The sequence below is a fragment of the Rhinoderma darwinii genome, chromosome 12 (genome assembly GCF_050947455.1).
Source record: "Rhinoderma darwinii isolate aRhiDar2 chromosome 12, aRhiDar2.hap1, whole genome shotgun sequence".
In the NCBI taxonomy this organism is placed as follows: Eukaryota; Metazoa; Chordata; class Amphibia; order Anura; family Rhinodermatidae; genus Rhinoderma; species Rhinoderma darwinii.
Window position 1 is genome coordinate 68,951,812 of NC_134698.1, and position 27,814 is coordinate 68,979,625.

The 27,814-nt window shown below is 43.0% G+C and overlaps 1 protein-coding gene across 1 annotated transcript in view; it reads right to left on the minus strand.

The window, feature by feature from the left end:
- BTBD6 (BTB domain containing 6) overlaps positions 1 to 27,814 on the minus strand; it is a 552,040-nt gene that overhangs the window by 521,076 nt on the left and 3,150 nt on the right. Inside the window, exon 2 of the mRNA XM_075843801.1 lies at positions 25,269 to 25,384. The gene's annotated coding sequence lies outside the window, so the exon portion shown is untranslated. The remainder of the gene's footprint in view (positions 1 to 25,268; positions 25,385 to 27,814) is intronic.

Genomic DNA, 27,814 nt, shown 5'->3' on the forward strand with positions numbered 1-27,814 from the left:
TGAGACATATACAAGTAGTTACTAAAACCGTTATGTCAGCCATGTTTTCTGACAGGTTCTCTATGAATAAATATTAGTATTTAAAATTTTGCAGATAGTGCGGATTTAAACCCATCTATACAATTAGATAACAGTATAGTGTGTCAAATGGTTATCGTGGTAGATTCCTATTGTGTCATTAAGGCTTCGTTCACATCTGCGTCGGGGCTCCGTTCATGGGTTCCTTCCGAGCTTTCCGTCAGGGGAACCCATGAACGGAAACCAAACTGAAACAAAGGTTTCCGTTCTCATCACCATTGATTTCAACGGTGACGGATCCGGTGCAAATGGTTTCAGTTGGTCACCGTTGTGTAAAGGTTCCGTCGTTTTGGCGGAATCAATATCGTAGTCGACGTTACACAACGATGACAAGCAGCAACCATTTTCAACGGATCCGTTACCATTGAAATCAATGGGGATGCAAACGGGAACCTAAGGTTCCCATTTGTTTCAGTTTGGTTTCCGTTCATGGGTTCCCCTGACGGAAAGCTCAGGACGGAACCCATGAACGGAGCCGCGACACAGATGTGAACGAAGGCTAATGCAAACAAATGTTCACATTGCACATTTTGCTGCAATATGTATATCTGCTTTTGTTAGCTGCACAAGGTATTAATCCATCTAATCTTACTTCTGTTGTATTATATTTATTTTTTTATTGCCTTAACGCGTGTATACGGCAAACGTCCGCTTATCATTGTCTGCCGTAAACATGAATGGATATTCCATTACATGTATTATATAAGTGTTAGGTCATTCCTCTTCAGAATGAAGACTATACTCTGGATGCTTGTAGAATATAGATGACTGTTAGTGAAATGAATGTCATTATAAAAGTGCTGTGAGTGGCGTGTCATGTAAACAGAACAGCATCAAACAAAAGCTCTTCGTTCTTGCTAGGACACATGTCAGTTCCTAAACAAACCATGTAAAGAGATCCTTATACCTATACCGCACTCATGTTACTTGTACTGTAGCCTTCTGTTCCATCCAGCTCTATTGTATTTGGATAATCAATAGCTGCAATATTAAAGTCTTACTTAAACAGCATATCACCTATTTCCTATAGGCTTTATTACTCAGTTTTCCTAGAGCTCTGAATGACACACAAGCCTGGTTATGCAGTGATGATCGAGCTGCGGTTAAATAAATCAATAATTAGACAAAGTTGTCATTCAGGAATATGGGAAAGTTGGAAGACCATCCCAGTAACAGCAGCCCTTCATGGCTTACACAGCTCCATACTATACAAGATCGTCAAATTCGTAACGGCTGTGTACAGTATAACAGCTTCCTCCCATCCAAGTGAATGGGAGGAAGCTGTAATACTGCGCACAGCTGCTATGAAAGTGACAGCATTGTGCAGTATGGGGCTGCACAAGAAATGAAGGGGAAGCAGCAGCCAAATCAAACACCTGATCGGCTGGGGTGCCGGGAAGGAAAAATAGAAGGAAGCTATAATACTGTGCACAGCCGCTTCGAATGTGATGGCGGCAGCACTCGCCGGTGCGCCACAGACACTTCAAACAGGTGATCGGTGGGCATGCCAAGAGTTGGATCACCACTGGATAGATATTGATAGCCCATCAATTTTATGTCACCGCATAACCCTTTATGGGCGTTTTACATCGGGCAATTTTGATATAAAATATCATAAAAGATTGAAAGTTTGCAATCATTGGCTGGTGTAAACATGTTTAGTAATTGCACGATTAGCAAGATATTGTCTGCTTGTCGTTGTTCAAATCGTATGATGACTTAAAGAGGCTCTGTCACCAGATTATAAGAGCCCTATCTCCTACATAATGTGATCGGCGCTGTAATGTAGATAACAGTGGTTTTTATGTTGAAAAATGATCAATTTTGAGCAAGTTATGAGCAATTTTAGCTTTATGCTAATTCGTTTCTTAATAGACAACTGGGCGTGTTTTTACTCTTTACCAACTGGGTGTTGTACAGAGAAGTGTATGACGCTGACCAATCAGTGACCAATCAGCATCATACACTTCTCATTGCTCCAGCCCAGCTTCTTTCACTGCACAATCACACTGTGCACAATCACGCTCTGCAGTGAAAGAAGCTGGGCTGGAGCAATGAGAAGTGTATGATGCGGATTGGTCACTGATTAGTCACTGATTAGTCAGCCTCATACACTCCTCTGTACAACACCCAGTTGGTAAAAAGTAAAAACACGCCCAGTTGTCTATTAAGAAACGAATTAGCATAAATCTAAAGTTGCTCATAACTTGCTCAAAAATGATCATTTTTCTAAATAAAAACCACTGTTATCTACATTACAGCGCCGATAACATTATGTAGGAGATAGAGCACTTATAATCTGGTGACAGAGCCTCTTTGAAACACGATTTAAAAATGAAGGAAGACAAGCGATCTCCATCTCGACCGATGCTACGTAAAAACATACGATTATCATTTCAAATAAATGCATATCTTTCAGACGTTAACGACTCAGGAGATCGACGATTGCAGCTCGTTTTTACCAATTTATTTTGGGTCACCCAAAAAAGTACATTGGAAGGTATGGTAGACCATTGTGGTATGATAGAGATATTTAGCAAGTGACTTATCATTCTTTACCAACAAGGTTATACCACATATAATATAACACAATATTAGTTAAATGACACAATATTAGTTAAAATGGCCCATGCTTATATAACTGGTGTTCTTCACTGCCGCTGTTGAACCCGCTCAATAACACAACGTTTTACAAAGCTTGTGAATAGGATATGTGTATTGTAGTAGGGAGGTTACAGGAAGTAATGATCACATACAAACAAAATGAGCCACTGTTTACTGCACATATCAAGTTCTCAGCAAAAGCAGGTTCTCCGTTGTATTTTGGTAGCGCCTGTACTTAAATAGCAATATCAGTTCTCACTTTTTGTTTCAGCTTATTCAGAAGGTTGTCATAATGTAATGGGACCTTTGAAGCATGAGACAGATTATTACAACTGTCAGCAGCCCAAGGTCTCATTCCACAGCTCTCTGTGTGCGGTTTTATTTCACAAAGCAAATAGGCCAGTGCATGCATCCCATTTATGCTGAGCAAACGCTGAGTTATTCAATTATTTAGATGTGATTTTATTTTTGGGATTTGCAAAATAACAGGCAAAGCAGCAGCAACAAACTTATATTCGATGCCAATGTTGTTACTAGAATTCTAATGCACTGTGAGCGCCACAGTAGGAAGCAATTAGCGGCGCATATTGGATGCCATACAAAGTTTTTAGCAATAAAACCAGACTTCAAAACGTATTTACACATGCAGGTTCAGTAGCTTTTTTTATGTGATGTTCTATAAAATATTTTTAACTTGATTTTGAAAAATTGCAGAAAAAAAAAAAGCAACACAGTTTGCATTACCACTGCATGAATTGAAGCAAAAAAACACCACAAAACCCGCACATGTGAATATACACAGCCTCATTCGCAAATGATTTGGCCACTTCCTCCACCTATTCCTTCCAGTCACAGGTGCTTGCACTTATACCTAGAGTTCAATACATATCAATATATTAATTTAAAAAGTAAGGGTGTATTTACATGAATATTTTTTGCATAATCACAGCAAAACCGATCAATTTAAAAAAAAATATTGTAACAAAAATGACTCATGTATATAAACCCTTAGGGCTCACGCACACAACCGCTGCCGTTTTGCAGACCGCAAAACACGGATCCTAGTGGCTTTCGTGTGGTGTCAGGTTTTTTGGCGGACCCATACACTAGAATGGGTGAGATGGACTGCAAATACTGACAAGAATAGGACCTGTTATATAATTTGCGGAACGGACACACTGAGCAACAAAAAAACGGACGTGTTCATGGCCCCATAGAAATTAATGGTTCAGTATGCTATCCACCAAAAAAAAATGGATAGGACAATGAAAAAATAACAGTCGTGGGCATGAACCCTTAAAGTAATCTAAGTAATAACATGTTAAGAGCGCCTTTAGTGCCAGTAAGTTACTGAATTTCTTCTTTGGTCTTTACTGCCAAAATCACAAAACCACATTACTGTGAAATCTATCAAATTCACAAATTAGATTATTTTTCAGGAAACTTGTGAGTTTTGAATTGGGTAACTAAACTTTCAGAAAACTTTGTTTTGATCGGTGAACGTCCAGCACTGAGACCTCCACCAATCGCTAAAACGAAGCGTCAGAAGTGCTCCAAGTTACCCTTGAATTGCAATTAGAGGGGCATCTCTGCCTGACTAACAAGGGCACTTCTGTGGCATGCCGATTATGGGGACATCTGCGGCTGGTATTTATAAGGGCTTCTGTACAGGAGCTAGAACATTGTTTCAGGGTCATCTGTAGGTGAGACTTTTGGGGAACTCTGTGGTAAGTACTTACGAGCGCTTTAGTGGATGACACAGTGCTATGAGAGCGTCTTACTCAATAAGTGGCATATTAAAAAAATAATTATTTTTGAATGTCAGAAAGCATAATGAAATACAAGTATTTACTAAAACAGATGTGTCAGGAAAGGAGACCAATCCTGATAGCGGTCAGACAAATGGGCATCTTATTTCTATGGAGGGAAAGAGATAAGTGGCTGCTAGGTTGTTATTTTTATATAGATGCTATAACTTCAGCAACATACGGTTTCAGAAAAATATTCGGAGACATTCTAAATGTTCAGAAACAAAAGTTTTGATAACTAGAAACAGAATGACTGCTCCTGATCAGATAAATCGGCTACATTTTCAGTCTCCATTTCAACGTAGAACATTTTATATTTTAAGGGTTGTCCAGGATTTGAGAAATATGACTGCTTTCTTCTAAAAACAGCACAACACCTGTCCGTAGGTTGTGCCTGATATTGCAATTTAGCTTCATCTAAGTAATTATGGCTGAGCTGCAATACCACACGCAACATGTCGACAGGTTTGCCACTGTTTTTGGAATACAGTGGCTATTTTTTTCTAATCCCGGAAATCTCCTTTAATTGTTTTGTTTTATGTGAAAGACACATTTACTTAAATGTTACTCTTTATTTCCAATCTTGGCACTAGTTATGATAGGGCAATAAATATTCATAAAAGGACCTTTCACTCTCCTGGCTTGTCTGTTTTAGTAAATACTTGCATTCCCCTTTAAATAACAATTCTGGAGAATCTTTTTTTAGAATTTTGGGTCGATCCTTGGAAATATATGAGGACATTGACAAATCTGATTGCGTAGGGAAACACTATACGGATATGGCCCAATTGTTAATGTATTCATACATTTCCAGGAGAAAAACTAAAGAAATGGAAGAATCAATGCTAAAACTTTTTGACAACCAGTAGGGTCACAGCTTCAACTCCCACACGGGATGATACTCAGCTTTCCATGACTTCTAAATGGCAATTTGTCTAGCTATGCAGTCATACCGAACCAGGGAATGGATAATGGCAGGACTCAATTTTCTTCAGAGAGATGTAATAGAGGCCATATGGTTGTCTCAATAACGGATAGACGTAGTTAGGAAATTAGATTTTTTTGGAGGACAGCCCAACAGGTTTTTTTTTTAGGGGGGGGTGCTTATTGTAAATTTTATAATTCTAAAATATTTAAAATAATATTTTTTTGTGCTGCCCACCAATTATCATACAAGGACACATTGTGTCTTTGTAGCTGCAATTTTGCATTGTTTCCAACATCAAACATCAAAACAAACAGGAAACAGAATATTTGGGCTTTCCAGAAATAAAAGCAAACATCTTGTCTGACCTAATTTGCAGTATTAAGGTTTTAACTCTTGTAATTCTTTTATGAAGTCAGGAAAAGGATAAAAACTTTGAAAATGGAATGAAGGGACACCACCTATTTATTAAAAAAATTAAAAAAAATGAGGACTTGTTTTAACGACTCCAGTTAAAGCTTTATAGCATGATGCTGGTTTATGCCGAGATGACTAATAACTCAGTCAACATTTTTATCATAGGTGGTATCAGCTCAAACAGCTGTTGTAATCTTTCGCTCTACTTAAAAAGTCAATGTCGGAATTGAATAACATATTGTTTTGTTTCACTGTTGTTTGTTCAAAAACTCAAATCGCTCATAAAAATGTAATTTCCTGCCTATGTTATAATGGCGGAGAACATTGTCAGGAAGCTGCTAAAAGGCAACTGAAGCCGAGAGATATGCAATGATTTGACTGCCAGTAGCACCCAGTATTATGTCTGATTGCACTTTTAGTGAAAGGCACACCAACATAATTATAAAACACATTTGGCTGTCGCTCAGGGTTATGTGCGCAATGATGATAATGTGGATTTGAATGGTACATACACATATATAAAATGTACACATTAAATAGAAAATAGAAGCCAATAATAATAATAATGTAGGTGGCTATTTAAAATGAATATCTACCTTGGAGGATTTATTTAGCAAATCACATTATCAGCAATTCCCTAATGTACATTACCTATTATTGGAATCACTCCGTTTACAAGCAAGGTCAATTTTGATAATAGAGCAAAAGCAGCGCGGAAATAAATCTAATCCCCACGGCTGTCTTTGCAGTGCAGCCTGAGGGGGGGGGGGGGTATAAATTTTATTTAGCCGCTGAATAGCAGATATCAGAATAGCAGAATGCAGATGCCATTTACTGTGAATGGAGCAGACGCGAAGTCTAGTACAATGTTCCAATAAGCATTACAACAGCCTCGTGCATGTTTACTCCATTTACAGAATACAGGCTACCATAAAAAACAACTGTATTCTGCTAAATTTGATCTTGCTCGTTAAGGCCGCATTTACACAAGCGTGTGCGTTTTGCGCGCGCAACAATTGTGGCGTTTTGCGCGCGCAAAAGGTACTTAACAGCTCCGTGTGTCACCCTTATATGATGCGTGGCTGCGTGATTTTCGCGCAGCCGCCATCATTATGACACTCTGTATGTTTGTAAACAGAAAAGCACGTGGTGCTTTTCTGTTTTCATTCATACTTTTTACTGCTGTTGCACAAATCACGCGCGTCACACGGAAGTGCTTCCGTGTGCTGCGCGTGATTTTCACACATCCATTGACTTCAAGTTATTAGGAGAAGGTTGTAATACTGTGAACCGCAGCCACAAGTTTGGGAGTAGGCTGTAATACTGTTAACTGCTGCTACAAGTCCGTCAGCGTTTGACAGTATGGAGCAGTGAAATGAATGAAGGGGAAGCATCGACAAGCACCAGTGCAACGGCCCCTTCAAAACAGCTAATCGGCAGGGGTGCTAAGAGTCGGAACCCCACCGATCAGATATTGATGGCCTATCCGGAGGATAGACCATAACTTCTTTCTCTTTGGACAACCCCTTTATTATTAAATTTATTTAACAAAACAGAATACTGCTAATGAGAACACCGGCTTGCACAAACCGAGTCCTCCCAGCAAGACGAAGGCTCTGTTGACATATGCGTCATGGTTTCTGTTTATAACAGAAGACGTAGTGCCGGATCAGTCATACGACGGATACCAATGGTGCTGAATGGACGATTAGAGTTGTTTTTTCTTGCTTAAAGAGGCTCTGTCACCAGATTATAACTTGACTATCTCCTACATAATGTGATCGGCGCTGTAATGTAGATAACAGCAGTGGTTTTTATTTTGAAAAACGATCATTTTTGAGCAAATTATGAGCTAGTTTAGATTTATGCTAATGAGTTTCTCAATGGACAACTGGACGTTTTTTTACTTTTTACCAACTGGGTGTTGTACAGAGTGTATGACGCTGACCAATCAGTGACCCATCAGTGTCATACACTTCTCATTGTTCCAGCCCAGCATGATCCACAGCACAGTGTGATTTTGCAGTGAAAGAAGCTGGGCTGGAACAATGAGAAGTGTATCATGCTGATTGATCACTGATTGGTAAGCGTCATACACTCCTCTGTACAACACCCAGTTGGTAAAAAGTAAAAAAACGCCCATTTGTCCATTGAGAAACTCATTAGCATAAATCTAAACTAGCTCATAATTTGCTCAAAAATGATCGTTTTTCAAAATAAAAACCACTGCTGTTATCTACATTACAGCGCCGATCATATTATGTAGGAGATACAGCACTTATAATCTGGTGACAGAGCCTCTTTAAAGGAAGTCAATCCTATTTTAAATTGGATATGGCTTCAGAAACTCTTCAGAAAATGTAGCAACTAATACATGTAGTATCAAATGAATGGCAAACCATGTAATACATGGATGGGTTGTGTCTGTCGGCATGAAGGCCAGTAGTTGAAAGCAGCTCCTCACCACCTCTATGATGCCTATATGCCCTAACAGAGAAATTGGAAAGGTATTGGTGGGAGATTTATTAAGACTGGCGTTTCATACACCAGTCTCAATATAAAGAAAGTTGGAATAAAATGTGCCTTATTTATTAAAAGGTGCACACCTCTTAATACATTAGGCGTATCTCTGGCTGTCCATGCTCCAGAAAGTGAAATCTATGCTAGCCTTAAGTTGGTGTAGAATTGCAATTTTTATTGCGAATTGCTCTGTTTGTGCCAGAAAACTGGTATACAAAAGGTAATAGATTCCCCCCCCCCCCCCCCATGGTTTTAATGAGACAAACTGTGGCAGAGAGCACCGTAATGTAAATGCAATTACAATATAACAAACCTAAAGCCTCATGCACACGACCGTAGCGGTGTGCACGGTCCGTAATTAAGGCACAGACTGCCCGAGGAGTGTCAGCCGCGGGCTGTCCGCAATCACGGGCTTTGCACACACAAGATTTGCATTGAATTCAAGTACAAGACCGATAAAATACCAACACATAGGATGCAATGGAAAATAGTGCTAGAAAGTATCAACAAAATGAACTATGAGACAACATTATTGGCCATAATAGATGCACTATATATTGAATCCTACGAAGTAACCAAGATATACTTGGTGCGTCGATCAGAAATTGACAGAAAACCAACCCAAGAAAATATGATCGACTACAGCACAAATGTAGAGAAAAATACAAATGATTCTTTATTGGAATAAAAACATGAGACAGATAAAAATGGAACTAGGGGATGAGTCACACAGTAAAAAAGGACGTCTGATCAGTCAAACATGCCAGGTATGGATATTGTGTCCACGTATTGTGTAATAGCAAAATAGGAGTAAATGCATGTAGTCATATAAAGAGCCGTGTCTAATGGAAAACAGCACGGATATAATCAAGGTACATCAGATGACAACAGCACAAATCGCAGAGAGGTAAAAAACAGATGCCGATAGCTGTGGTAATTACAAAATACGTGTATACCATCAATAATAATTACAACTAGTTACCAATGTAATGTGCACCAAGTAGTGCCAGAATGTGCTTGAAATCAGAAGATGACCATAAATGATGAACATAATGGAGCTATGTTTGCTACACAGGACAGAAAAGATAACACTACATACCAGTGGACATGATGGAAACAAGGATGAAACGTCCTGACCCGACGCGCGATTGCCTTCTTCCGGGGTTAGGGCCTAACCCCGGACGAAGGCAATCGCCGAAACGCGCGTCGGGTCAGGACGTTTCATCCTTGTTTCCATCATGTCCACTGGTATGTAGTGTTATCTTTTCTGTCCTGTGTAGCAAACATAGCTCCATTATGTTCATCATTTATGGTCATCTTCTGATTTCAAGCACATTCTGGCACTACTTGGTGCACATTACATTGGTAACTAGTTGTAATTATTATTGATGGTATACACGTATTTTGTAATTACCACAGCTATCGGCATCTGTTTTTTACCTCTCTGCGATTTGTGCTGTTGTCATCTGATGTACCTTGATTATATCCGTGCTGTTTTCCATTAGACACGGCTCTTTATATGACTACATGCATTTACTCCTATTTTGCTATTACACAATACGTGGACACAATATCCATACCTGGCATGTTTGACTGATCAGACGTCCTTTTTTACTGTGTGACTCATCCCCTAGTTCCATTTTTATCTGTCTCATGTTTTTATTCCAATAAAGAATCATTTGTATTTTTCTCTACATTTGTGCTGTAGTCGATCATATTTTCTTGGGTTGGTTTTCATTGAATTCAAGTAGCCCGGACCGAAATTGCGTTCTGTAAAATGACACGTCCTCATTTTTTTTTTGCTTTCCGGGCTCCGAACAACGCACGGACCAAGGAAACCAGAATTATGTGCATTGTCCCATAGGATATAATGTGCCCTATACTATCTACCAGAATGCAGATGCAAATGTATAGTCGTGGGCATGGGGCCTTATATGTTGATTATTAAACCTTTCCTCTAGATAAAGTCGATGTCGTGCCTGCCTTGGATATAAAAAGACCATTAGACGGATATCTCTATTGCCTTTTTATCCATTTATAAAAGGTTAATTAGGCCTCCCTTTCAAACTGAATAAATCCAATTTTCCTGATATTTCTTGTTACTGTAATCCACCCTTCTTACACTTGTTGCCCAAAACTCTAAGCAATATTTAATATATTGATGTATATAAGGGCAAAACGTCATCGTATTGACCCTTTGAATGCATCCCGTTTGAATGTTACTCAGCGAACTCGGTGAGATTGACGGAAGCAATACCGTAGTCGGCTGCGCTATTCATTCCGTCAAAGCGACGGAACCCTTACACAACAGTAACAAACGGAAACCACTTGCACCGGATCGGTCACTATTGAAATAAATGGTGATGCAAACGGAAACCTACGGTTTCCGTTTGTTTGTTTGGTTTCCGTTCATGGGTTCCCCTGACGGAAAACTCAGACGGAACCGATGAACGGAGTCCCAATGCAGATGTGAACGAAGCCTAAACTAGACAACCCCTACATATGACTAGACAATATTGCTACATGATTATTCTTACTAAATATTGCCAAATATATTCTATATATTGTTTACAGTTCATTTCTCAATCTGATGGAATTGGGCAACACAAATGACACGGTATAATAAAATAGTCTGCATGAAGCAATATGAAAATATTTGAGCTGAAATAATTTATGTATTATAATAAGCACATCATACCAGCTATGTATCCTAGCACATTGTTTATACACATCTTTTCTTACATACCCGCCTTACCTCCAGGCACCACAATTATTATTGCAGTATTTGCATGATACATTTGTACAGTTATTATTGAAGCGGTTAAAAGTATGAAGCCTTAGTAAGTAAATAGTTTTTTGGTACAGGAAATTTACAGCTGCAGGAATATAAATCTGTTAATCTGCTGAAGTTTGAGAAAAGTCACGTAATCATTTAGTTGATTTTTCTTTGTATTATTTAGCCACAGCTAAAAATAATTGACAATTAGGTTTGGGGACATGGTGTTACCAAACCAGGGTCAATGGGAAAAATGGCTTTATACTGTATCTGAAGTGTTTATTTTGTCTCTAGGCACAAGTTAAGTTCAGTCCTGAGAAACCAGCGAGCAAGAGGGGTGTATGGAGCCAGGCAGTCTACGAGATAAAGAGTGGTATTGTGTACAGTCATCTACATAACTGAGATCTTGAGATTGAATTTATTAACAAAGTATGGAAAATGCTTAAAAAAATCTTTCCCGAAGCCTACACCCCATATTTCCTTGTGAACAACTGAGCTGTATCAGGAACATCAGATAATCCATTTTATGTGCCGCTTTTCCCTAAAGGAGGAGGCTCATTTTAATAGACTTCTGTACCTTCCTTTTTGCACGTTAATTGTTTCATTTTCAATGTAGGAGTTTAATTGTTCATGAGCGATGGGTTTCTAGTATGTATATAGTCTGTTTAGTTGCAAAACTTAAAGAGATTCTGTCACCACATTATAAGTTCTCTATCTCCTACATAAGGAGATCGGCGCTGTAATGTAGGTGACAGCAGTGCTTTTTATTTAGAAAAACGATCTATTTTTACCACGTTATTAGCGATTTTAGCTTTATGCTCATGACTTTCTTAATGGCCAACTGGGCGTGTTTTTACTATTGACCAAGTGGGCGTTGTAAAGAGGAGTTTATGACGCTGTGTCACTATGAGCTGACTAAATGAATGGAGAGAAGTGTGCGGCGCTCCCTACCAGGGGGCTGTGCGGCGCTACCCAACCAGGGGGCTGTGCGGCGCTACCCAACCAGGGGGCTGTGCGGCGCTACCCAACCAGGGGGCTGTGCGGCGCTACCCAACCAGGGGGCTGTGCGGCGCTACCCAACCAGGGGGCTGTGCGGCGCTACCCAACCAGGGGGCTGTGCGGCGCTACCCAACCAGGGGGCTGTGCGGCGCTACCCACCAGGGGGCTGTCTGGCGCTACCTACAAGGGGGCTGTGTGGTGCTACCCACAAGGGGGCTGTGTGGTGCTACCCACAAGGGGGCTGTGTGGTGCTACCCACAAGGGGGCTGTGTGGCGCTACCTACAAGGGGCTGTGTGGCGCTACCTACAGGGGGAATCTGTGAGTGGTGGGCTGATGGTCATTTTACTGTGAGTGGGGGGCTGATGGTCATTTTACTGTGAGTGGGGGGGCTGATGGTCTTCAAGGGGTTTCCGCCTCTGACCTCCAATTGAAATTAATATAAGGCAGAAAATACCTGCGATGCACGTTTGGAGCTTTTTTTTTCCTGCGTCTTTTGCATTCGCTTCAACAGCTTAAGAAAAAACACAAAAAAAAAAGATCACACGCTGTCAGTTGCTGAAGGAATTTTGAGGCAGATTATTTTTGCCTTACAAAAAAACGTGTGTGAACAGACCCTTCGAGTGTAGTGCTTGTTCTTAGCCGTTTTCTGTCTCTTGAAACAATTTTTGGTAAGGGAGCCCTGAGGAAATTTTATTTCTCCAGTGCTGCCTCGAGTCTGAAAAGGTTGGGAAACTCTGTACTATGCTACAGGATCCAGTCATGGAGAAGCTCAGTTCGTCATGGGAACGGGGCCTAGGTGAGTAAAATTTTTGTTTTTGTTTGGGGGCACTGTCTACAAGGGGGAGGTGGGGGACTGTATGACACTGTCTACAAGGGGGAGGTGGGGGGGCTGTATGGCACGATCTACAAAAAGGAGGTGGGGATTATGGCACTGTCTACAGGGAGGCTATATGGCAAAATCTACAGGGGGGCACTATACTGTGTGGGGGCCACTAAGCGGACATTATACTGTGTAGGGGTACTACAGGTGGCATAATACTGTGGGCACAATTAGAGGACAAAATACGGTGTCCTTGAAGGGGTTGTAATATATTAAATATTATAATACTGTATGGGGGCACTAAAGGTGCATTATAGTTTTTTTATGGAGCATTTTTTTTTAATGATGGGGTGGGGCGCCAAAATTATTTCGCACAGGGCGCCATCTATCCTAGGGATGGCCATGCCTGCAATACATGTGAATCGCCACTAAATGTGTGTCGACGACTCACAGTGAGCAAGAAGAAATTAAGGGGAAGCAGCGCTCGTGTGAGCGCTGCGGGCCCTTCAAAATAGCTGATCGGCAGGGGTCCCGAAAGTCGGATAGGATAGGCCATCAATTTTTAGTTGTTGGAAACCTTTAAGTAGCGTTGTAAGTACATTGCATTACTTATCTTGTATTGACTGGGAATCTGTATTCTAGTCAGAGCTGTAATTCTAATTCTGCAAGTTTTAGGGTATGTTCACACAGCAACGCCAATTACGTCTGAAATTACAAGTGCACACGTTTTTCGCGACGTCTTTTACGGACGTAATTGGAGCTGGTTTTTATTGGAGTCAATGAAAAACAGCTCCAATTACGTCCCAAGAAGTGACATGCACTTCTTTGAGGCGGGCGTCTTTTTAAAAAAAAAGCCTGTCTGCACAGAACACCGTAAGACCCATTGAATTCAATGGGCAGATGTTTGCAGACGGTTTGGAGCCGTTTTTTCGGACATAATTTGTGCCGTAAAACGCCTGAATTACGTCCGTAAATAGGGCATGTGAACATACCCTTAGGGATGAAAACTGCCTGCATTGCTTGCTACTTCAATGTCTGTACAGGACTTGCTCTAGTGATTTGCATTCTACGGAGTATAGGTTTTTTTCACCATGCCCTGTACAGTAATCTCCCTCTACATTATAGGAGCTCAGCTAAGCTGTTAGGAGAGTATTGGACAACAAGCTAGTCAACTGTTTCCAGAAATATTGTCAATGCAACTCTAGATATAGCTATAACTCAGGATCAGTGCAAGATAATGTAATGTTTCATTAAAGTTACACAACTCTATATATAATTTGTAAAATGAAGGTAAACATACCCTTTAGGCTATTTTCACACGGAAGATATTTCACATGGAAAAATCTGATGTGTAACTGGCTGAGAAACCACGACAGAAATCAGTCGGATCCTCTAATTTTTTTCTGCGGTTTTGCAGTAAAAACTGCTGCATTTTTAAGCGCAGATTAATCTGCCTATGGGTAGCCAACGTGATTTTGTGGCAGAATACACAGCGGAAACCACATCAAGAAGTGACATGTCACTTTTTTTGTTTTCAGCGAGGCGGTTTGCAATTCCATCCTGTATGAACGACGGGCAGGTTTAATATTGAAAACAATGGGAGGCTTGTTACAAGCGTTTTTCACACTTATTCCAAAGCGAAAAAAGTGTCAGTATCTGCATGAAAATTACACCATGTGAACAAGGCCTTAAGCTTGCTCTGCCTTCAGCATAAGACGGCAGGGAGTAAAAAGCTTATGGCTATTTCATTTAATTAATTGGAGAGCAACAGCACTGTAGCCCCATGGTTTATGGGGAAGACTAGTTCCCAAAAACGAAAACCCTTAAGCCTTATGCGAAAAATATTCTTAGAAAACCGTTTTTATTAAAGTAGCTTGCCAGCATCAATTAGTTAATGGACATGCTATTTTTACCTCACTAATAAGTGAGGAATAAATCCCCATATTTATAATGTACTATAACTGTAATAACAAACATGATAAATCAAACCTGGAAGCATATTATATTTCAAAGAATCACTATGTATTTATGGACATACATATATGCACAATTGCCATTTGTATTTTCTGGTTGGCATCATTCCAATGTTTGAGTTTACCACTTGGGTTCTCTTACATTCTTGCTGATCAAGCTAACACCCGAGCTTTTATATTAATATTAATCCCTTCTTTTTACGGACACATACTAATCACAGGGTTTGTAATAGACAGCTGTTGTTTGAAATTGTAGACTTACAAAAATAGGTAATGATGACACGCTAAATCATATACAGCATTCCGCTTTCTTTTTAATTATCTTCATAGTGACATTAGCAGAACTGATACTTTGATGTATATGTATACTGCAAACTGATTAGTGATTAAATAATTGTTGCGTTATAATGTAGTGGTGAAAATAGTATCTCAGTCACGCTAAACCGATAGGTGATGCGATTACGGTGCCGTACACCCCCTTTTTCCAGACATTTTGCAAACTGAAGTAGTGAAACATACTCTATTGGTGAATACAGTGCCTCACGGAGACATAATACGGTGGGACCCACTGGCCCATATTACTCCACTATATAGGCTCCATGCACACAGCAAGACCGTGTGCAAGAGCCCGAAAATTGGGTATTGCAGTCATAAACCTGAGCAATGTGGTATCATTTGACGGGGTAGGATTACATCTCTTGCAACAGCAGTTATCCCACACAAAATGCATGACAGACAACTGCTAAAAAAATAATGCCTCCAACGCTAATGCGTATTTTATACTTGCCTGGCATAATATGAAGAAGTCCATTCTAAAGACCATTCTTACACGTATCAAATATTTAGACCACAGTCACTGCAAGGTCTCCTAATATCTGCATACCAAACATTGAATGCTACTGAATAATATATACTAAAAATTAGGAAATGCCTTTTTAAACAAGAAACATTTTTTAATAGAATATAATAGGGGGAGACACTTCTATTTTATTTTTTTCTGAAAACAAAGGCAGGATGGGGAGTCTTTCATAACAAAAAGCAATAGGCTTCACCCCAGTAAAAAACAAATATAGTGAAAATTCCATAATCCACTAGCATCTAAGGGTATGTGCACACGACCATTTTTCAGGCGTAATGGAGGCGTTTTACGCCTCGAATTACGGCTGAAAAGACTGCTCCAATACGTCGGCAAACATCTGCCCATTGCTTGCAATGGGTCTTACGATGTTCTGTGTAGACGAGCTGTCATTTTACGCGTCGCTGTCAAAATACGGTGCGTAAAATGACTGCTCGTCAAAAGAAGTGCAGGACACTTCTTGGGACGTTTTTGGAGCCGTTTTCACATAGACTCTATTGAAAGCAGCTCCAAAAACTGCAGTAAAAAATGCAGCGAAAACCGCAGCGAAATACGGCAGTTGCTCAAAAAAACGTCTGAAAATCAGGGGCTGTTTTCCCTTGAAAACAGCTCCGTATTTTGAGACATTTTTGATTCTGCGTGTGAACATACCCCAATAGTCAAAAAGTCTGACACACTGCAAGTTGCTAGAAAGTTTTACTCAACAGGCCATAGTGAGACTTCTAAAGTGAAACTCTAGTGGAATACAGTAACAGCCATGTAGATGAGATTTGAACAAATCTCATTTACTTGCCGTAGATTTTTTTTCTGAATGGGGACTGACCTGCCGTCTGGAATTTAAAATCTGCAGCATGTCAAATTTCACTGTGTGAACAAGACATTAGGGTGCAGTCACATGTGGCAGATTTAGGCCTTATTCACACACACGGACCTAGGTTAATGAATGGGGCTGTTCAGACTGTCAGTGAATTTCACGCAGCTTATGTGCGCTGCGTAAAACTCACGACATGTCCTATATTTGGCCGTGTTTCGCGCAGCACGCACCCATTGAAGTCAACGGGTGCGTGCAAATCGCGCACGGCACACGGAAGCACTTCCGGGTGCCGCACGTGATGTGCGCTACAGTAGTAAAATAAATTAATGAAAACAGAAAAGCACCACGCGAAAATCACGCAGCCGCGCACGATATGCTGATGCCACATGGACCTTTTGCGCGCGCAAAACGCAGCGTTTTTTGCGTGTGCATTACTACAGGTCCGTGTGGATAAGGCCTTAGTTGCAGAAATTTTCTGTGGCTGAAAATCAGTAACATTCATCTGAATGGGGTTGTCTCTGCAGAAGGTGCATGGATTTCTGCAAGTTCTCAGGAAATTTCTGCAACAAAATGTGCTGCCTGGAGTTTTTTTGGCAGCTTTTTACCTGCCTGCACAACGTTTGTCGCTTTTTTTCGTGACGTTTTTCGCCCGTGGCCATTGAGCGCTGCGGGCAAAAAAACTCAGCGAAAAACGCTTTCTCTGCCTCCCATTGATGTCAATGGGAGGTCAGAGACGTAAACGCCCGAAGATAGGGCATGTCCCTTCTTTTTCCACGAGCCGTTTTTCCGCTCGTGGGAAAAAAACGCCTCCACCTTCCATTGAAATCAATGGGAGGCATTTTCAGACATTTTTTGGCTCGTTTTCCGACGCGGTTTCCGCGTCAAAAAAACTCCTTGTGAACTGACCCTAAGACCTTCCTTTATATATTTCTTCTGTTTAGGTTTCATTCCTGATTTTGGCTTGAAAAATACTGGCAAAATCTGCACTGCGTGAAATAAGGCCCTAAAAGGAACCGGTCATATTTAACATGCAGTCTGATCTGCAGGCATCATGTTATAGAGCTGGAGGAGCTGAGCACATAGATATATAGATTTATGGCAAAAGCTGCAGTAGCAGGGATGTGAATAAAGTTATACTAAATCTTTTACCCTCAAAGCTATGTATTAATCAACTCAGCTCCTACAGCTCTATAACATGCTGCCTGCAGATAAAGCAGCAGGTTCAGTGTGACATGTTCCCTTTAAAGAGGCTCTGTCACCAGATTTTGCAACCCCTATCTGCTATTGCAGCAGATAGGCGCTGCAATGTAGATTACAGTAACGTTTTTATTTTAAAAAAACGAGCATTTTTGGCCAAGTTATGACCATTTTTGTATTTATGCAAATGAGGCTTGCAAAAGTCCAACTGGGCGTGTTTAAAGTAAAAGTACAACTGGGCGTGTATTATGTGCGTACATCGGGGCGTTTTTACTACTTTTACTAGCTGGGCGTTCTGACGAGAAGTATCATCCACTTCTCTTTAGAACGCCCAGCTTCTGGCAGTGCAGACACCCAGCGTGTTCTCGAGAGATCACGCTGTGACGTCACTCACTTCCTGCCCCAGGTCCTGCATCGTGTCGGCCACATCGGCACCAGAGGCTACAGTTGATTCTGCAGCAGCATCAGCGTTTGCAGGTAAGTAGCTACATCGACTTACCTGCAAACGCCGATGCTGCTGCAGAATCAACTGTAGCCTCTGGTGCCGATGTGTCCTCGCTCGTCCGACACGATGCAGGACCTGTGAGTGACGACACAGCGTGATCTCTCGAGAACACGCTGTCTGCACTGCCAGAAGCTGGGCGTTCTGAAGAGAAGTGGATGATACTTCTCGTCAGAACGCCCAGCTAGTAAAAGTAGTAAAAACGCCCCGATGTACGCACATAATACACGCCCAGTTGGACTTTTGCAAGCCCCATTTGCATAAATACAAAAATGGTCATAACTTTACTGTAATAGCAATAGCAGATAGGGGTTGCAAAATCTGGTGACAGAGCCTCTTTAACTCTGCATTGTCCTAAATGTTTTTACTAATATTAGCCAAATGTACAGTAAGATGACCGATAGATCATGCAGCTATGGCTTTGCAATACTGCATTATAAACTATTATCAGAAAATAGCTTTTTTTTTTAGATTTTGTTATTTCAAGATCTGGCGTAAAGGAAACACTGTCAGTTCTGAAGAATATTTTTTCTTTAAAATTACAAATTTTCTATTCTGCAGATATTTTTGCTTTGTTTTTTTTTTTTTAGCTTTTCTTCCCTGCAACAGACAACGAAGGCAAGAGACCGGTCTTTACACTAGACAAAGGACTACATAACTGCCAGTAATGTGTCATTACTGTTTCCATGGAGACAAACAGCTTAATGAATACACATTTACCGAGCAGGTAGTACACTCTTAAATAATATGCGAGCATATCCCATTTCCAAGTAAATATAAAGAAGCACAATAAGGAATAATTACAGATATACAAAAAAAAACATTTAAAAGAATATTCATCACAAAATCAGCCTGTACACTTGTAATTTTGCCCTTTGAATTTCTCTAGCGTTGTAGCGTTCACTTGTTCCCACTGCAAATGATTAGAATATGTGTGGCAGAAACAGTCAGGATTGTGATGTAAAGATTGTAAGTTAGCCCTTATTCACACGACAGGGTTTCCCGGCCGGGTGACGGCCGTTCATAAAACGGCCGTCACACGGCTGCCGTAGGAACAATAGACCCCTAATGGGGCTATTCACACAACCGATTTTTTGACGGCCCGGGAAACCTGACCGTCAAAAATGTGACATGCCCTATTTTCGGCCGTTTACCCAGCCGCCCGGCACCCATAGAAGTCTATGGGGCCGGGTAATACACGTCCTTCACTGAAATGTGTCCTAAGTGACGGCCGTGTCTTTCGTCTCTATCCTCCTCCTCCTCACAGTGCAGAGTGCATGTGAGGAGGAGGAGGGTCTTTTTTTGCTCCCTGTAGGAGTCGGAATCCACAATCCCCGGCCGGGGATTGGGGATTCCGCTACAGGAGAAGTGAGTGACTACACTGTCCATATATGGACACAGCGACGTCACTCACTTCTGAAGCGGAATCCCCGACCCTGTTGCCAGGGATTCCTCTCCAAGAGAAGTCAGTGACTACTCTGTCCATATATGGACATTGAAGTCAGTGACTTCTCCTGGAAAGGGCGGGGGGGAATGGGTGCAACCTATAGGGGACTTGGTGGCATTACCTACAGGGGGCTGGGTGGCATTACCTACAGGGGGATGGGTGGCATTACCTACAGGGGGATGGGTGGCATTACCTACAGGGGGCTGGGTGGCATTACCTACAGGGGGCTGGGTGGCATTACCTACAGGGGGCTGGGTGGCATTACCTACAGGGGGCTGGGTGGCATTACCTACAGAGGCCTGGGTGGCATTACCTACAGAGGCCTGGGTGGCATTACATACAGGGGGCTGGGTGGCATTACATACAGGGGGCTGGGTGGCATTACATACAGGGGGCTGGGTGGCATTACCTACAGGGGGCTGGGTGGCATTACCTACAGGGGGATGGGTGGCATTACCTACAGGGGGATGGGTGGCATTACCTACAGGGGGATGGGTGGCATTACCTACAGGGGGATGGGTGGCATTACCTACAGGGGGATGGGTGGCATTACCTACAGGGGGCTGGGTGGCATTACCTACAGGGGGCTGGGTGGCATTACCTACAGGGGGCTGGGTGGCATTACCTACAGGGGGCTGGGTGGCATTACATACAGAGGCCTGGGTGGCATTACCTACAGGGGGCTGGGTGGCATTACATACAGGGGGCTGGGTGGCATTACATACAGGGGGCTGGGTGGCATTACATACAGGGGGCTGGGTGGCATTACATACAGGGGGATGGGTGGCATTACATACCAGGGGGCTGTGTGGCATTACCTACCAGGGGGGCTGTGTGGCATTTCCTACCAGGGGGGCTGTGGCATTACCTACCAGGGGGGCTGTGGCATTATCTACAGAGAGCTGTGTGTGGCAACAAATTTAAATGAAATTCATCCGATTTTAAAACGGACAGGGAAAAAAACAGATGCAAAACGGGTCAAAATTGGCAACACGGCCCGGAAAGGAATCGGAACGGATGCAAAACGGATGCAAAACGGATGCGAAACCAAACAAAAATACGGTCCGGAAATCACTAACCAAACACGGCCATGTGAAGAAGGCAGATTTGCCATTATATTGAATGGCAAATCTACCTTATTCACACGGCCGTGTTCGGTTCGTGAGATACGGACTGTATGCCGGTCGTATTTCACGGACCGAACATAGTTCAGGGAGCCGTACTCCTAGCATCATAGAATGTATAATGCCAGGTTCCCTGCCTCCTCGTGAGAATACTGTCCCATACTGTAATCATGGGGAGGCAAGGACATCTAGCATCATACAGAACTATGATGCTAAGAGCCCAGATCCCTGAACGGGGTTCTGTCCAGGAAATGCGATCGACATACGGACTGTGTAACGGACCAAACAAGGCCCTGTGAATAAGGCCTAAAAGTTCCACTCACGAGTAGGTCACTTGCATTGTATTTCCGCAGCGTAAACATATACTGTGGAAAACGTGAACATTTTTGCCTATGAGAAAAATATTCCGCAACGTAAGAACTAGAGAAATCAGTTTGCGTTGCAGAATATTTTTCCCATAGGCATACATTGCTGTTTTCCGCAATGCAAGTACGCCACATTTGGGCTAAGGCCTTGTTCACACAGTGGAGATTTTAGCAGTATTTTCTAAGCAAAAACCAGGAACGGAAACTAAACAGAGGAAATATATAAAAGGTAGGCCTTGTAGGTCTGCTCTCCTTGATATAATCCTGGTTTTGGCTTAAAAAAATGCATGTAAAATCTGCAGCAAATTTGCACTGGGTGAACATGGCCTTAGGGTGCAGTCACACATAGCATATTATGCGTCAAAAAATTTCTGTGACTGAAAATCAGTTCCATTCATCTGAATGGGGTTGTTTCTGTAGCAAGCACATGGATTTCTGCAAGTTTCATTCAGATGGAGGGAACAAATTGTCGCAGAAAATTTCTGCAACAGAATATGCCGCGTGTGACTGCACACTTAGGCCTCATTCACACGGCAGGGTTTCCCGGCCGGGTGCCGGCCGTTCATAAATCGGCCGGCACCCGGCTGCATTAGGAATAATAGACCCCTAATGGGGCTATTCACACGACCGATTTTTTGACGGCCGGAAAATCCGGCCGTCAAAAAATAGGACATGCTCTATCTTTGCCCGGACACCCGGCCGCCCGGCTCCCATAGAAGTCTATGGGGCCGGGTATTACACGGCCATCACCGGAATGTGTTCCGAGTGATGGCCGGGTTTCTCGGCGCTTGCGCTCTATCTCCTCCTCCTCACAGCGCAGAGTGCATGTGAGGAGGAGGAGTTGATGCCATTCTGACGAATGGCATCGCTGTACACTGTGTTGCAGGGCCGGGGTGTACAGCAGGTGGAGGGAGCGCTGCGCTGGCTCCCTTCCCCTGCTTGTTAAAAGCACCCTGGCTCGGCGACACCTTCGATGGCGCCGCTAGTAGTAGTAGTAGCAGCAGTTGCTGCTGCTGCGGCTGCTACTACTGTAGCGACGCCACTATAGCAGAGCGGGGAGGTATCTCCCCGCTCTGCTATGTGCTAGCCGCACTTTAGCTCCTTGAAGGAGCGGAATCCCCGTGTTTTCGGGGATTCCGCTCCTGGACAGAGCGCTTGATGTCTCTGTCCATATCTGGGCAGTGACATCAGGGGAAACTCCTGAAGCGGAATCCCCGAACACATGGGGATTCCCCTTCAGGAGCTGCCGCTGATGTCACTGTCCGGATCTGCCCGGCCCGGCACGGATGCATAACTTTATGCAAACCGGCCGGGCAAAATGGCCGATTTTACCGGCCGACACTCGGGCTCGGGAACGACCCGGTCGTGTGAATCCCGCCTTAGGCTACATGCACACGTTGCGTATTTTGCTGTGGAAAATACGCAAAACCGTAAGAAATTCGCAGCAAAAAAACACACCCGAAGGTGCGTTTTTTTATGCGGTTTTTTAATTTTTCTACGTAAATCGCTCCGTTTTCTAGCTGCGGGTTTGGCTGCGTATTTCTCCAGAACTAGGGAGATAGAATTCACAAGTGGAATCTCAGGATAAATTAAAATGCTGCGGTTTTGAAAACACGCAACCCTAGAAAACCCCTTTAAGTAACCCTTGAGTCGAAAGGTCACGTTTCCAGGCTCAACATTTTATTTCTGTAAAAACTATTGCGGTAGTCATGGCACCATAACTTCAGGCGACTGCGGTCTACCACCACATAGGGGGAAGCGGTCTTCTTAAACAGACTCCTGAGGCTAGGCTGATGCCTAATATTAAGGCCTTATTCACACAAGCGTATTTCACGTCCATGTTACGCGCGTTAAAACCACTCACGTCACACGGACCTATGCAATTCAATGGGGTCATTCAGAAATTCAGTGTTTTTCACACATCGTGTGTCCGCTGCGTGAAACTCACTGCATGTCCTATACTTGTGCATTTTTTGCGCATCACGCACCCATTGAAGTCAATGGGTGCGTGAAAATCACGGATAGCACATCCATGTGCCATGCGTTTTTCACGCAACAGTTGCTAAAGAAATGATAAGAAAAACACCTTCAGTTTATTTTGCGGACGCATGACATACGGATGACATATGCGTGTAAAAAACGCAGACACGCACCATACACTGACATTACACGGAATTGCAACACAGGAAAAACGCTGTGTTTTTTACGCGCGCAAAACGGACACGTTCGTGTGAATAAAGCCTAAATGTCAGCACAGTCTACTGTATGGAGCAGAAGCAAGTGATATCATTCAGCAGCGTTTGCCTGCCATATTAACACAGCAGCGCTAGGGAGAAAAAAAACTGCTGGGCACCAGGTAAGTATTGATTTTTTTTATCTTAAATATTGCAAATAAAACATTCTTCTAAATACTGAATTTAATGTAAAACAGAACTTCAGTCCAGGAGAGTGGAGTTCCACTTTAGCGGTAGTTTCTCATCACGGCAGACCTCTTTAACCCCTTAGTGACCACCAATACGCCTTTTCACGGCGGTCACTAAGGGGCCTTGCAGGGAGAAAAATTGCGGACCAGGCAAAAGGCCGTTTGAGGCTACGCGTTTCGACGCTGGACTAGCGTCTTCATCAGGCCAAGCAAATTACATCGTGAGGAGGCACTTTAAATAGTCAGGGAAAAAGAGAGCAAACTATTTAAAGTGCCTCCTCACAATGTATTTTGCTTGGCCTGATGAAGACGCTAGTCCAGCGTCGAAACGCGTAGCCTCAAACTGCCTTTATTGTTTTAAACCCAATAAATCCCATTTATCACCTCTTTGTCTGGACTTGAAGTTGATGTTAGCAGCGCTGTACTTTGGTCCACAATTTTTCTCCCTCCAGGTCTCTTTGAGCAGTTGTCTGTTGACCACCGGTTTGGATCTAGCTGCAGCTACATTACTTATTACCTGCCTACAGTAGAGTTGTGCCTACTATTTGCACAACCCCAAAAGGTGAGCATTTGATTCACCATTGTTAGTTTGCTAATTTTTTCGCTTGTGATCTGCACCATGTGGCGCCGTGGTATTTTCTCGCTTTCTTTCTAGGTTACTAAGGGGCCTAAGGCTAGGCCGCCGCCTTTTCACGGCGGCCCAGTCTAAGCCCTGCACGGATGTCCTGTGCAGGCTGGAGCCGGGGCTTGGCTGTCTGATGACAGCCGGGCTCCTGCTCCAACGCCCACGTTCGAAGTTTACTTAGATCGCGGCCGTTTAACCCGTTAAATGCCGCGGTCAATAGCGACCGCGGCATTTAACTAAAAAGGCTAACGGAAACCACGGGCACCGGCTCCGTCACCATTGAAATCAATGGTGATGAAGACGGAAACCTCTGGTTTCCGTCAGTGTCAATTTGTGTCTGCTCGGGGTCCCGTTCTGATGGAGACCTCAGACGGAACGTCAGAACGGGACCCCAACGCAGATGTGAACAGAGCCTTAGTTAAAGGGGTTTCTGTTTTCAGCAAATTAATGTTATTTTTTGTACAATTAAAAGATACATTATTTTCCAATATACTTTCTGTATTAATTCCTCATGGTTTTCAAGATCTCTGCTTGTTGTCATTCAGTAGGAACTTTCATTGTTTAAGTCAAGTGGATAAAATTCTGTCCTGACCATGTGATGGATGTGCTGGTTTTGTGGCATTTTTTGCGGTGATAATCTTGCTACAAAACTGACAAGTGTGAATAAACCCTAATACATTTCCCCACGATGGCTCAGGGGTATTTGATTAATATTTTTAAAGGGACAGAGAAATTACAATTATAGAAGACAAATAATTTGGGAATATAAATTTGACACATCATTTTGCCATTTCGTAATACCGATGCTTTTAAATGTGACTTCCCCCTCATCTCATTGTTACCAGACATGGATTCACCGGTTTATTTGCATTGTACAAATCAAACCTCACAACGTTTGCGCCAAGGTGTCATACACAGAAAGCTAAAGCGCTTGAAGTTGCATTCCAAAACACACTAAATTACCCTCCTTGAGGTTTGTAATAATGAAAACATACCTGAAAATCTTCTCTTGCTGCCCAGCAGAACAAATAGATTCTAGTTAAATGGATATCAAACAATGAAATTGTCATCTGCTGCTGTATGGTTGTGATCGATGGTGTAAGTCTTCATTCTGAACCCAAAGTAAACACAAATGAAAAGGTAAACTTCAGAATTGCCCTAAGTACATATTGGGGTTTTGAGGTAATTTATACTTCCTAATGTTTGAGAACAGTGTTTGCGCTTCTTCTCCGTTCGGCCGGGTTCTTTCAACGCTGTACAAACCTATCACACCATTCTGTGATATTTGTACACATCGCAATATAATGAACCAACTCAAAGTTAACCCCATTAAAAGCTAATTAAGGTCATTAAAGTGGTATTCCCATTTTAGACATTTCTGCCTTATCCACGGGATATGCCATAAATGTCTTATAGATGCGGGTCCCAGGACCACCGCATCCAGGCAGAGACTCAGTGGAGTTGTGGCCGGGATTAGGGAAACAGTCGAGCTCGCTGTGCTACTCTGTGTCCGTAACTCCCATAGACGTTAACCGGTTGCGGACCGCCCATAGACTATAAAAACGTCCAAGTGGTCCGCAACTAGCTCTGCAGGGACATTCCAGAACGTCCTGCAGATATATTCTGTAGCGGTATTTAGCTCCGTGATACAGATGTCTCCAGACAGCTGACATCGCGGAGCTCTGCCCAGTGACAAATCAGCATGGGCTCTGGGCATGTGATCATTGTGACAACCTGTCACAATGATCACAACACTTTCCTCCTCGGCGGAACCCCTTGCCCACCCTCGTGACACCCGGACCCCACACTGTCATCTGTTCTGGCCGCTTCCAGGTACCGGATGTTATGCAGTGGTCGGTGTCGGAAGCAGATAGCTCCGTACACTGTATAGTGGCCATGCTGCAGTACAGCAACTCTGCTCCTATTCACTTGAATAGGAGCAGAGCTGCAGTATGGCTGCTATACTATGGTTATAGCCATCGGGTGCGCGGAGGGTGCCGGAACAGCTTATCGGTGTGAGGTTCCGGGTGTCAGACCCCCACTGACCATATACGGATGACCTATCCTGTGGATAGGTCATCAGTATGAAAAACCACCCCATGCCCAGATAACCCCTTTAATGGGAGTTACGAAAATAGCACAGCACAGCGAGATTGTTTTTTTTAGGAATTCCGGCCATCTCTCCACTGGGTTTCTGCCCTGATGTGCTGTCCAGTTGGGCACGGGGGTCCCTGTTCTCAAGATAGATGCTGGTCCTAGAGCTGGGACCTGCATCTATCAGACATTTATGGTATATCCTGTAGATATGCTGAAAATGTCTCAGATGGGAAAACCCCTTTATATTCAGCCAGCTCCCAGGTGGGTTGCCACCCCACTTTCCCAGACTCACGAATGACAAATCTGCCTAGTAAGGGTATGTTCACACGCTTACTAAAAAAACATCTGAAAATACGAAGCGGTTTTCAAGAGAAAACAGCTCACGATTTTCAGCCGTTTTTTAGCCAACTCACGTTTTTCGTAGTGTACTTTACGACCCTTTTTTGGAGCGGTTTTCTATAGTCAATTAAAAACGGCACCAAAAACGGCTCAAGAAGTCACATGCACTTTTTTGTGGGCACTTTTTTACGCGGCTATTTTTAAAAACGGACACTTAAAAAATGGCCCGTCGGAACAGAACACCGTTTTTCCCATTGAAATCAATGGGCAGATGTTTGGAGGCGTTCTGCTCCTAACTTTTCGGCCGTTTACGGCCTGAAAAACGGCCGAAAATAAGCCATGTGAACATACCCTTATACATCAATAAAACCCCTGCTTCAATATTTCTGCCTCAGGCTGGGTTCACACATTGCGTATGTGTTGCGGATTTTGACTTCCCTAAACACACTTGGGAAAATCCGCAAAAAATCTGCAGCAGAAATTGACACGCTGACGATTTAAAAAATCCACACCACAGGTCAATTTCCACGCAAAAACTTTCTGCAGCGTGTGTATGAGAATTAATAATAACATTTCCACTGTGCTGCTACTGCAATAGCTACAGATTTTTTTTGCCTAAGGCAGGGGTCTCAAGCACGCAGCCCCTGATGCTGTCATCTGCGGCCCATGAGATACAGAGCCGCTAGTACAGGCTCTGCTCCGGGACTATGTGGAATACCCTGACATCGCTGTCCATATATGGACAGTGTTGTCAGGGTCTTCCCCAGAGCGGAGTCCCGGGCAAAGCGCCAGTACAGGCTCTGCTCCGGGACTCTGTGGAATCCCCTGACATCGCTGTCCATATATAGACACGTGATGTCTGGGGCTTCCCCAGAGCCGGGTTCCCGGGCAGAGTTCTAGTATAGGCTCTGCTCCGGGACTCTGTGGAATCCCCTGACATCGCTGTCCACATATGGACAGCAATGTCTAGGGCTTCCCCAGAGCTGGACAGTGATGTCAGGAGCACAGCTGGAGTCCCAGGCAGAGTGCTAGAAGCATCTCTGCTCTGGGACTCCAGCTCTGGGCAAGCCCCTGACATCACTGTCCATATATGGCACTGTGGCAG